The sequence below is a fragment of the Octopus sinensis genome, linkage group LG28 (assembly GCF_006345805.1).
Source record: "Octopus sinensis linkage group LG28, ASM634580v1, whole genome shotgun sequence".
NCBI classification, from domain to species: Eukaryota; Metazoa; Mollusca; class Cephalopoda; order Octopoda; family Octopodidae; genus Octopus; species Octopus sinensis.
This window is the reverse complement of record NC_043024.1, coordinates 11,016,596-11,025,931: the sequence shown is the minus strand read 5'-3', so window position 1 is coordinate 11,025,931 and position 9,336 is coordinate 11,016,596.

Sequence of the window (9,336 nt, the reverse complement as noted above, 5' to 3'; positions counted from 1 at the left end):
ATTTAGTAAAATAACTTGGTTATCATTCAGCTAGTGTTAGGAACATAAATTGTGACTAAGGTTTGGTGGAAGATTTTAATTCAAAACTTATGAAAACAAGACATTTGTACTACAGAGCCAGAGGCTGTTTCAGCCAGGTTGGTATCAAAAGGGTTAAGAATTGTTTCTCTATTATATATTTTAACCCTTTTGTTACCATATTTCTGTTGAGATGCTCTGTGTTTCTTTCAATTATTTTAAATATAACAAAGAATTTAGTAAAATAACTTGGTTATCATTCAGCTAGTGTTAGGAACATAAATTGTGACTAAGGTTTGGTGGAAGATTTTAATTCAAAACTTATGAAAACTAGACATTTGTACTACAGAGCCAGAGGCAGTTTCAGCCAGGTTGGTATCAAAAGGGTTAAGAATTGTTTCTCTATTATATATTTTAACCCTTTTGTTACCATATTTCTGTTGAGATGCTCTGTGTTTCTTTCAATTATTTTAAATATAACAAAGAATTTAGTAAAATAACATCGTTATCATTCAGCTAGTGTTAGGAACATAAATTGTGACTAAGGTTTGGTGGAAGATTTTAATTCAAAACTTATGAAAACTAGACATTTGTACTACAGAACCAGAGGCTGTTTCAGCCAGGTTGGTATCAAAAGGGTTAAGAATTGTTTCTCTATTATATATTTTAACCCTTTTGTTACCATATTTCTGTTGAGATGCTCTGAGTTTCTTTCAATTAATTTAAAATATAACAAAGAATTTAGTAAAATAACTTAGTTTATCATTAAGCTAGTGTTAGGAACATAAATTGTGACTAAGGTTTGGTGGAAGATTTTAATTCAAAACTTATGAAAACAAGACATTTGTACTACAGAGCCAGAGGCAGCTTCAGCCAATTTGGTAACGAAAGGGTTAAATGATGATGGGGGTGTGTCATCTAAGATATTTTAGTTGTAACCATCCTGTAGTTTTGGAGTGGTGCCAGTCATCTAGAGTATTTTATCTTTGACCTTTGCTATCATTCTAGTGTGAGGGAGTGGTGTTACCCCCCCAAGACATTTTGGTTTTGGCCATCACACCAATTAAGAGTGGACAGTAGCTAACTGGTCTGCTTTTAGGGGTTATGTTGTCACTTAAATGATCCTTTATTTAAAGGGGTGGGAAGATTTTGCTGCTGTTTCTTGGAGACTGAGTGATCCCATAGAGGCTGCTTCACCTCATACAAATACAACACACATCTTTCATCCTTCATCATCTTATGTCCATTTTTCTATGCCTGCATGGGTCAGACTAAATTGGTTGAAGCAGATTTTTTCCATGGGTGATGGCCATGTCCATCCTCCTCCCCCCCTCCTTTGACCATTCGTTGGTGGTACGTAAAAAGCACCTGGTACGACTCTGTGGAGTGGTGGGCATTAGGAAGGGCATCCAGCCATAGAAACCAAGCCAAAACAGAGAATTGGACCCTGGTGCAGCTCCCTGGCTGACCAGCTCCTGTCACTCCATCTGACCAATGCCAGCATGGAAAACGGACATTAAACGGTAATGATGATGATGATGATGATAGTTTTCAGTTCCTGATGCACCAATTATTACAGACACAACCTTTACAGTTTTCATATTTCAAATTCTTGCCATTTCAAATCTTAAGGGATTTTGTGTTTGTATGTATGTATGTATGTGTGTGTATATATAAATTTCCTTCTCTTTCTTTACAATCCTGGAATCAAACTGACATAAATCAATTAGTAAGCAACTTCATTTTTCCTTGTCTATTATTATTATTATTATTATTATTATTATTGTGAGTTGGCAGAATCGTTAGCACAATGGGCAAAATGCTTTTCGTCCGTTTTTATGTTCCTACTTCAAATTTGTCCAAAGTTGACTTTGTCTTTCATCCTTTCTGGGTGGATAAATTAAGTAACTGGGGTCGATGTAATTGACTAGTCCCCTCCCCCAAAATTTCAGGCCTTGTGCCTTTAGTAGAAAGGATTATTATTATTATTATCATTCTGAGTTCAAATTCTGCTGAGGTCGACTTTACTTTTCACCCTTTCAGGGTTGATAAAATAAAATACCAGCTGGAAACTGGGGGTCGACGTTATCGACTCATTCCCCCCCTCCCCCCCCCCAAAAAAAATTGTGGCAAAATTTGAAATCTCTATTGTTATTGTTTGAGAGAATTGTTAGTGTGATGATTTCCATTGGTCCTTTTCATTTTGGGTTCAAATCCCACCACTGTTACTACTTTCATCCCTCCAGGGTCGATAAAATAAACTATCTGTACAGGTCCAGTACTGTAGTTGAGTTTATCGACTGAACTGCTCCCTCCAAATTCCTCGTCTTATGCTTATCTTAGAAACGGCAGATTTGTTAAAGTCTTGAGGAAAAATGGTGTAGATTTTTGTTCCAAGTTCAAATGCTGCCGAGGTCAGCTTTGCCTTTTATAATTTTGGGGTCGATAAAATAAGTACCAGTTAGACACTGGGATTGATGTCATATTGACCTGCTTCCTCCCCTGATATTGCCGGCCTTGTGCCAAAATTTGGAAGGGTTATCATTATTTATTCCTCCTTGGTCGACTTTGCCTTTTGACCTTTTGGGGTCGATAAAATAAATACCAGTTGTAAACTGGAGTTGATGTAATTGAGCAGCACCCACCTCACAAATCTCAGGCCTTATGCCTATAGCAGAAAGGATTATTATTATTATCATTATTATTATTACTATTATTATTATTATTCTATGTTTGACTTTTGCTTTATATTTGTACAAGTTGGCTCCAAGTCTCACCCAGAGACCTCAAGAGACAACAGGCTGGAAGTTTGTGTTGGTGTTATACCTAGGGTGCCATATATTTGGTTTTGTTCATAGTGTTGTACTAGTGAATGTCTAAAAAACCATAAGAAAATTGTTTGTTTTAAAACTTGAGATTACATAGAAAGTATTTTGCGTAGGATATGAGCAGTTCCCATGAGCACTATCTTTTGAATTTCTGCCATTTTTAACTTGTGGTTTTTATTGTTTTCAGCAGCCATGGTGGCATTTAATAGTGGTGGTGTCAGTGGTTGAATTTGCACATTTGTTGTTGTTGTTGTTGCTTTGATTGGCCTTTGTGATGGTGGTGCTGCTGTTTCCATAGTTTATTTTTCTTCCTTTGTTTCCGTCGGTCATATTGTAGATTCTGCTACTAACGACCTCTTTCCAAACCCTATCAGAAGCTTTTGATTCTATCCAAATTGATCAGGGCCACACCCATGCCAGCTTCCTAACCCACCTTCTCTATGATGTAGTGCATGAGGTGGAGGTTGTTGTGGATAGATCTGTTTGGGACAATACATGTCTGTGCATCACTGACCAGCTTATCTGTGACAAGTCCCCCATCTCTTGGCTAAAATCTTGACTTCATTCAGCAGAGTTAAGGGTCTAAAACTGTCTGTTTGGTCCCCTTTGTTCGGGTCCTTTCTCAGAGCAGCACCATACCACAGTTCACAGCGCTGGATATTCTCCCATTCTGCTGCTAGTTGTGGTAGGCATCTGCCAAGAGACCATGGAACAAATCTCGCATAAGAAGATAAAGTTTGAAGAACTGACCATCCAGTCCAGAGACTTCTCCCTTTTGCAGCCAATCATTGCATTCAGTATATCTTTGGCTGTTATTGGTATTTCACAGAGTTCTTCATCCCTGGCTGAAGGGTGCAGCATGCTGCCAAGGGAGGAGACGAAATCCACCCTCGTCTCTGACTCACCACACACCCCATACAATTCAGTGAAGTGATGCTGAAATTCTGCACATATCTGCTTGGACTTGAGTAGTGTGTGCCCGTTCCAGCCCACCAAAGACTGAATTGTAGCTTTGTTGCTATGTTGCACTTCTGCCACCTGGGCCCTTTGAATGGTTTTCATTCCCTCATGTTTTAATGCATGTGCCCTATCTCTGATGATGCAACCTTCATGATTAGCATTGAAGAATTGATCAAGAGCCAATCTCACCACCAGTATATCAGTTGCTATGCCTCTACTAAGCACCCCGTCTAACTTCCTAACTAAATCTCCCCTTATCCTAGATTCCTCTAATGCTATTTCCTTATTAAGCCCTACCACCTCTACCTCCATAGTCCTTTCCAGGCCTATCCACTATCAACACTATTGATTGTTGATGATTGAACTTGACAACTGCCAATGGATTAACTTGCTAACCTGGTCCCTGAATCCTTGACGGGCCAACAAAGACCCGTTCAGCTTCCAGTACCCAGAGCTCTATCTAAGTCAACACTACAGATAACAAATTTGTGGTTGGTGTCGCCGATGACTTTGAACTGTGGACAAATTTATGCTGCTTCTATCTACAGGGAGCTTTTAAAGCATGGACTACTCTGCCTGAAGGGAATTCTACCTGGGCCCCACCTGCAAGGCCATGTGCTGTTCATGTTGATGTAAGTTCACCATGTCATGCTCATAATGGTGTGATACATGTTCATTTTTTATTATCCACAAGGGACTATATATAGATGGGACAACACAATTGGGGAACTTAAAATACAAAAGAGGATGAATAAAGACGGAATTTTAAAAAATGGATGAAATATGAAAGGGTATAATTATGAAGTGTAATGCCCACTCGACCCCCGAAGTCGAGGGGTTACATTTCGACAGTCTTTCCTTTTTTCATAAATGAATTTCACAAAAATTAACATAGAATTATCGGCAGTTTTTCCACTTTTTCATAAATGAATTTCAAAAATACTCTATTTTTCCTTTCAGTTCCTCATATTCTATTATGGGAGGTGGGTATTCTTATTTCCTTTATTGCCCACAAGGGGCTAAACATAGAGGGGACAAACAAGGACAGACAAACGGGTCTTCCATTAACCGACACCTATTGTCCACTTTTATGTTCTTTCTGGCGCCCTCGATGAAACTGACGTAACTATCCGCATGTACTAAAACACCGATCTCATCTTCGCTAGTGTGATACATGTGCCTGGGGTACCCTTATTAGACGGGTAGTCCTTATGGGTATATTGGGCTCTGAATACTTGTACTCCAGCCTCACTTTGATGGCATGTGCTGCTCTCCCACTCAATAATAATAATAATGATTTCTTTTATAATAATAGTGATAATAATAATAATAATAATTCTTTCTGCCATAAAATAATGACGAATGTGTTTCATATAATGTATGTGAATTGATATTAAAGAAAGTTACAAATTAACTCAATATTTTCTTTGTTGAATAATGTTTGATAATTTCTACATTTTCCTCATAAAAAGAAAATTTTGATATTTGTTACTCTTTGGTCAAGTGAGAGGAAGACCATCACCGAAGAAGGAAGGGTGACAAAAAAGAATTTTTTTTTTTAAATGGTAAGTCTTGTATTACTATTGCAGGAAAGAAGCCCTCCAAGATAATTAGTTATCTGTCGTTAGAATCAAGACTTGATCCAAATTCTTGCAACATATGAGCTTTGCTGGATGCAGCCAAGCGTGATGGTATTAAACCAGGTCGCAGATGAAGCCAACCATCAAAAAGTACAGTCAATCCATCTTAGCCCATCCCTCCTTTCTAGTCGTCCAGCCTCCCATGTTTCCTGATGCCTTTTTATTTCATGTGTGTGTGATAGATGGGGTAAGTCTATCGTGTTTCTATTATATAAACCCTTTAGTGTTTGCATTATTCTGCCAAAATTAATCCCTTCTTCATCCAAATTGTTTTGAACTAATCATTCATTAATCGTGTAGCTATGAGATTTTGACGGGGTAGCTGTTAATTTTTAAAACAATATTATAGGCAACGGCCACGAACGGATGGTGGCACGTAAAAAGCACCATCCAATCGTGGCCGTTGCCAGCCTCGTCTGGCACGTAAAAAACACCCACTACACTCACGGAGTGGTTGGCGTTAGGAAGAGCATCCAGCTGTAGAAACACTGCCAGATCAGACTGGAGCCTGGTGCAGCCTCCTGGCTTCCCAAACCCCAGTTGAATCATCCAACCCATGCAGCATGGAAAGCGGACGCTAAACGATGATGATGATGTAGGGTTGGTGTGAGAGACCAGATCTGGCCAGTTTGAACATAAAACAGGCAGAATACTTTTGGCAAGATATGACCGGTTTAAATGCTAAAGGGTTAATGGGAGAAACTCAAGATGAAAATATGAGAATCTTTATTGCTGACTACAATCATTTCGACTCCGCTAGCCCTCGCTCCCCTCACAAGCGCCATTCCGTACAACCGGGTCAAAACAATTGGGATGATCCTTAAAGATTCTTGTATATTCCATCTTCTGTCTCTCTCCTCAAGTACATACCTGATAATCACTGAGGTAGATCCAGTGATATAATAATACCATGATTGACATCTGCTAGCCATAGGCAGTGAAGATGCTTTACCAGCAAACTACTAGGTGTATACCATGTTTTAACTACCAATATATATATATATATATATATATAAATCGAATTGAACCAGCCAGGACCCCTGGTCTGGTGGTACGTAAAAAGCACTATCCGACTCGTGGCCGATGCCAGCACCGCCTTGACTGGCTTCCGTGCCGGTGGCACATAAAATACACCAATCCGACCGTGGCCGTTGCCAGCCTCGCCTGGCACCTGTGCAGGTGGCACGTAAAAAGCACCCACTACACTCACGGAGTGGTTGGCGTTAGGAAGGGCATCCAGCTGTAGAAACATTGCCAGATAAGACTGGAGCCTGGTGCAGCCTTCTGGCTTCCCAGATCCCCGGTCGAACCGTCCAACCCATGCTAGCATGGAAAACGGACGTTAAACGATGATGATGATATACACACACACACACACAAACCTATGTATATATGCAGGTGTGGCTGTGTGATAAGATGTTTGCTTCCCAGCGGATTGGTTCCAGGTTCAGTCTCTACGTGTGGCACCTTGAACAAATGTTGTTATTTTTTTAAACAATGTGTGATGGGCCTCCTTCAATTTCTGTCTACCAAATCCACTCACAAGGCTTAGGTTGACCCAAAGCTAGCTATTGTAGAAGACACTTGCTCAAGGTGCTGCACTACAGGCCTGAACCCAAAACGATGTGGTTGGGAAGCCAACTGCTTACCACACAGCCACGAATTAAAAGGAAACAATAAAACCAATGTGTTGGACGTCTGAGGCAGGGGCCACAAACAGTTTATTTGGCTCAGTTATAAAGCTAAACATCTGATATAATAAGGTGTCCTTGAAGAAGAAGGGGTCATACTATCATCAAATGACAACCTCCTTTAAGTCCATATTTTAATCAATGGTAGGGGATATAAATTTAGCACAGCAAAATATGAAATGGTCTTTTTTTGGGGGGGGGGGGGGTAGGCTTTAATACGGGCAGTGAGAAATGATGATATCAGAAAAATATAGGATAACCGAAGCGGAAGGCTGTAGCGAAATGTGAGAAAGTTATTTGCGGAGAGATGGTTACTGGTACCAGAGTACCGTTTACTTGGAGGAGAGGGCAACAGAAATTCACTTCACCATCCACACGACACAACAAATCGTAAAACTAAACATTAACTTCTTGAGATCACCTGTGGATACCTGTTGATATGTTCACATTGGTTTGTATGTGTGTAGAAGTAAGAATGTATGTGTGTGTTTGTGTATATAAATAAAATATATATATATAGACTAATGAATGAGTGCTCAACACCTCTTTATATATTCTTTATTTGTGGGTTAATCCTAAAAATCCTGTACAATCTTGTATAGGTTCATGTATTCTCATCCAGCATAGAGATGAATACCAATGTTCCGTGTGACAGGCTAGATAATTGTCAAGATTTCTCTCAGCATGAAACCAGTGGTAGCCTTGTTAACCCACAAATGAATATATATTGGAGATATATTTGCCTGGCAGGAGATTTGGTCTGAGACTGTCTGTCAAGGCTAAAACAATTACATGGAAGAAACATTTCCACCATTGAAAACCATACAAAAAGCTGTTGGCTTCACATAGACATTTATTTAGTGCCAAAATTTTTTACTGCACCATGACGAAAATTTTGACACCAAATAAAATATTTAAGTGAAGTTATTGTGTTTTTAAATGGCAAAACAGTGTCCGTCAAACTGCAACTGTTGTGCGTGTGTGTATGAAGAGTGAAGGTAGGTGGCTTAGTGGTTAGGATACTAGGCTCACAATCATAAGGCCATGAGTTCAATTCCCAGTGACACATTGTGTCCTTGAGCAAGACACTTTATTTCACGTTGTTCAGTTCCATTCAGCTGGCAAAAATGAGTAGTACCTATTTCTTTACTACCCACAAGGGGCTAAACACAGAAGGGACGAACAAGGACAGAGAAACGGATTAAGTCGATTATATCGACCCCAGTGCGTAACTGGTACTTATTTAATCGACCCCGAAAGGATGAAAGGCAAAGTCGACCTCGGCGGAATTTGAACTCAGAACGTAACGGCAGACGAAATACGGCTACGCATTTCGCTCGGCGTGCTAACGTTTCTGCCAGCTCGCTGCCTTATGAGTAGTACCTGTAATTCACAAGGGGCCAGCCTTGTCACATTCTGTGTCACACTGAACCTCCCTGAGAACCACGTTACGGGATACGAGTGTCTATGGAGTGCTCAACTGCTTTTACATTAATTTATGTCGACCAGACAAACTGGAACCCTTGTTGTCGCAACCAATGGTGTGCCAGTATAAAGTGCCAATCAGGGAACTAATTAATTAGGCCATTAGCAAAATGAAGGACTTGATGTATTTAGTGCTTAATTAAAATATTTACTGAAAGTTAATGATATTTTGACAACGATAGTTTTTCAATCAAAGTCAAAATCGATCAACATCAATGGAAATTGTAGCTGCGATACCAGTGCCAGTGGCACATAAGAGAACCATCCGAACATGGCCGTTGCCAGTGCTGCCCTCTGTACCGGTGGCACGTAAAAAGCACCATCCGATTGTGGCTGTTGCCAGCCTCGCCTGGCACCTGTGCCGGTGGCACATAAAGAGCACCCACTACACTCTCGGAGTGGTTGGCGTTAGGAAGGGCATCCAGCTGTAGAAACACTGCCAGATCAGACTGGAGCCTGGTGCAGCCTCCTGGCTTCCCAGATCCCCAGTCGAACCATCCAACCCATGCTAGCAAGGAAAGCGGACGTTAAATAACGATGATGATGATGAATCCAACCTCACCAAACTGATATAGTCCGACTTGTCTGTTTGAGAAGACCTCACTCATATCTATATTACTCTCAATGAACACACACACACACACACACAATTTCATCTTTGAGTCACAACACAAAAGAATGAGTTTTTTTACAGGTTTCTGGCATGTATTTGTC